This window comes from Bidens hawaiensis, unplaced genomic scaffold (genome assembly GCF_021521415.1).
Source record: "Bidens hawaiensis isolate Kalapana, Puna unplaced genomic scaffold, B.hawaiensis_p1.1 tig00012232_1, whole genome shotgun sequence".
Classification (NCBI taxonomy): Eukaryota; Viridiplantae; Streptophyta; class Magnoliopsida; order Asterales; family Asteraceae; genus Bidens; species Bidens hawaiensis.
The window spans coordinates 179,819-184,299 of NW_027491991.1; positions in this window are offsets into that span (position 1 = coordinate 179,819).

Below are 4,481 nucleotides of genomic sequence, written 5' to 3' on the forward strand. Positions count from 1 at the left end.
ACCCCATTGGTTATATGATTGCTATTATTCACAAGGGGGTCGCACATATGAGTATGAAGATCATCGACCTTACTCACAACTGTATGAGCCTCAATGTCAATCACCATCTATACGCGAGCTCGCCAGATTCACAGATGAGTTGTTGTAAAAATGTTTAAGTAGTTGTGATCGTTTAGATCCAGAGAAAAGTAGAATTAGAATTGAGCAACATATAATGGAATTTGATGAAGCAGTTAGAAAATGAATGAGAATTTCAGGGTATTGAGCGACTTGTTGGCCGAAGATCGAGAGGAGCGTTTAACTAGGTACATAGCAAATTGTTTGCAAGCCGGAACACACCCCGGAACCAGAGACCATAATGGACGATGAAGTCCCACCTCCAGTTTAGCAGAGCGTTGACCATGTTGGCTCAGATTATCGGTATTCCACGCTTTGGTACTATGGATCCGAACCCATTGATGATGATTTTTGGGGTGATGAGGAGATAAAGGTAGTAGAGTTACCTAATAACACCGTGGTTGAAATTGAAGAGGGTAATGAGGTGATGGAAGACGCCACGGAGGAGGAGCACATTCCTTCACGGGAGCTGGAATTTGGTGATGAGTTATTAGATTTGCCCACTCCGTGTTGTGAAGAAGAATAGTTTGACCCACTTGGTGAGTTGAAATGTCTCGAAGATTTACTGTATAACGAGCCAAGTGTGGGGATCGAAAAGGAGCCTTGTGAGGAGAGCTGTGAGGATGTAAGTGATTCAGTTCCTACGACATTACACCTCATATCTAATAAACCAAAACACAAACCGTACTCAATTTCCATTCGGGGCGTGTCGGGGTTTGAAAAATTGGCTAGAAGAGAAAGGATATGGAGGCTCAGGGATTGAATTGTGCGTAGAAATTCGTCACACCCGCCTAACTTCACCGAATCATTATTTAGATAGGGTTGACCATGTATTCGATTACATGCATATCATACAGTTCGGTCCTAGGAAATTCAAGGGCCGAGTTGAATTCATATATTTGGGCCCATGAGAGCTTTGCAGTTGGTTTCTTCCTAACCATGTGTAAGAGGAGAGTGTTGAGGAGTACAGATGGAAAGTGGATAAAGGAGAAGCCTCCTGATTAAGGTTTTGGGAGTGAGTCTTGCTAAAGACTTTTCTGTAAACTTAGCGCTTCCCGGGAGGCAACCCGGGTGTTCCAAAGTTTCTTCCGAGATGGTTGTTGAATTATAGTTTTAAACAAGTGTGGGGTTGCAAGTAGCTTCAGGATGACACGAGGTCGAAGACTCGCATAAAAATAAACCAAATACACTAACTAGATAGCGGTAAGTGGGTGTCGAACACGAGGAGTTTGTGGAATATGTGTTAATAGAGTAGCTCAACAATTAGCTTTTATAAATGTAAATGACAAAAAATAATTCTCAAGTTGGTTTTGATTTGATTTTATAAACTAAATAAACTAAACGAAGGTTGTAAACAATTGATTAAATGAGCATTCCTCTTGGAGTTCGGTTATTACGCAACTCTTTTATTTAAGTTCAATGGATAATTCATAATATATTGATTTTGTGTAAGTGTAATTGTTTGTGATTAATCAAGAACTAAGTACTCGGATTCCTAGAACGCGAGGTCGTTACTTGGTAATCAATCAATATAATCTTAACCCTAATTTCTTATACTAAATCTCGATTGTCAACAACACCAAGAACGTATATAACGAAACTAGGTTAAATGATATGACAAATTACAAACAATCAAACAAACAACATGATTATATTAATTACGATTCGATAATCAATCTAAGTGCAAGAACAATAAACAAAAAGAGTATTGCAATAACCTTACAACCAAGAGAAATACTAGAAGTTTTAGCCACACATAATTGAAATCATCATACCAAGTTTAATCTGAAGTAATCCAAGATTATGATGTTAATCTTCAATTAGAAACACCTAAAATATTGTTCCAAGGCACCAAAATCACCCACACCAATTGTCTCCGTCGGAATCATCAAGAATGGAACCCAAAAGTCCTTTAAAACCCACTTTTGGAGTTGTAACCGACATTAAAATGCTGAGACTACAATAAGCTACGGTGGCTACCGTAAGCTACGGTAGCCCTAAAGTTCTTACGGTGGAAAGTGTCTGTTTACGGTGGCTATTTACGGCAGACCCCTAGCGTAGCTTACGGTGGCTACCGTAAGCTACGGTAGACCCAGTTAAAAATTCCATTTTTCTTTATCAATTCTTGGTTGTTGACTTCCCGCATTGACTCTCTTCTTCCTTTTCATCTGAACACACTCGAGCAACCTTTTCTCCTCATTTGTACCTGCGTTAACACAACATAGTGTAGTAATCCAAATCCTTGAATTTATACATAAACGCACATGTTTTAACTCGAATTACGACACTTAAGGGTGGCTCTACAATCCACCCGTCATATCCCCACACTTACACGTTGCTTGCCCTCAAGCAACTCAAACAATTTCTTGTTTTTAAAACATAACCACCAAACATACCACAAAGCCCGGCTCAGTCAAGGTCTATTCCCTCATTATTAGAGGTTTGCATTAGTATCACTCAATATTATATTTAAAACATAGAATTCTAGTCAACCTTAACATGCTTTCGGTTTTTACTCACACATAACACACCGACACTCATTAACCCTCTTATCTGTGATCGTTCTATATTTTCCAATAATACTCAATTCTCCTCGCATACGCTTGTACTACCATCAAATCTCCACCTATATATGTTTTGACAAAAATACAAATCAAGTGGACTTAAAACGGGTTATAACGGGGCTAGGTGTAAGGGTATGGAATGGAATATTGAAAGTAGCTCAGTCGATCTGATCCGTCTTATTACATCATAACTAAATAAACAACAATATAAACAACAATAAACATTACTAACTTGCATCTCAACACTCACTACACCATACTTCGAACATTGACTCTCAACTTTTTCTTTCTTTTTCTTTTTTTTTCTTTTCGTTTTTTTTTCTTTTTTTTTCTTTTTTTTTCCTTTTTTTTTCATTTTTTTTGAGTAAACATAATACTCAATACTTCCTATTGATTAGTACTATAACAATTACAAATACAAAGAAATACCTACTAAGCTGGATCGTCTCGCAACATAACATCGGGTTTGATTAAATAAAAAGAATAAGTCCAATAAAGTTTTCTAAGGGAACCAAACCCCTGCCCCTCTCATTGCCCACGCTCATATGTGTAATGTAACGGGCCCAACCCCCCAAAACCCACACTCACGTTCATCCAGACGAGGTTTAACCTAATTGCCTCTATCACTTTTGTACTTATGCCAAGCTAAGGTCTCAAAATGCATTGATAGCACAAGTTCTAACGGAGAATAACCAATCCATCACTGCTCTTCACTTTCCCAATAAACAAGTGGATATGGACATGTTATGAAGGTTATTGTACCGAAAGCATGCTAACCTTGACTAGAATACTACACAACCTCGTTTTTTTAAAACAACTAAGCAAACTTGACCTTTAGGGAATTGTGACCATGAAAAGGGACCAAAACCTTACCCCGCCATCTTACCACTTTCCGACTTTCTTTAAATTTTTTATTTTTATTTTTTTATTTTTTTTCTCTTTTCTTTTTCTTTTTTTTTATGAAAAATTTTTAAGAACTAAAAATTCCCCCATCCCCACACTTGGGATACATTGTCCCCAACGTATGGTTTTGAGAAATTAAAAACTCCACTTCCATTCATGAAAACCTATGTTGTCTCCAACATAGTGTCGAAGAGAAATCCATAAGAATTTCCTCACATTTGGTTTTTGCTAAGATGGAAACTTAAAATACCATTAATAACAAACAAACTAGAAATTATAGAGCAAAATAAAAATAAAAATATACAAAATGTACAATTACCACCTTTTTGAAACTTTTATGACATTCAAGGTGGGTGGGTGACTGGCCCACTCCCGTGCAGCCTTCTCATTATAAGCACGCTCTTTTTCAAGCAATTGTTTCCAGTCTTCCGAAAAACTAGGGTCGGGCCCGAACATCCTCATCCTCCACCCTGGATCATTTAGGTTAGGTGGATGTCTCACTTTTGTCTTCCTTGGTCGGCCACCTTTTTCTACCACCTTCTCACTCTGTTGATGCTCAGCTTCTTTCTTCACAACTGACCTATCAATCACAAAACACTCCATTTTCGTGTGATCCTTGCTCAAGGATACACACTTGTTAACAAAATCCACCTTCAGGCTTTCCTTGTCAATAAAAGGGTCATTAGTATTTTCAAATAATAATAACCGTTTATCACGATTCCCACATTTAATTCCCAATGTCCCCTTAGCACAATCAATTACTGCAAGTGAAGTGGCGAGGAAGGGTCTACCCAATAATTAGTTACATTTTTAGCATAATCAAGTAAAAACGTCAACTGATTAATAGAAATCCTCCACATGTACCAACACATTATATATCATGCCTCGGAGAAGTGT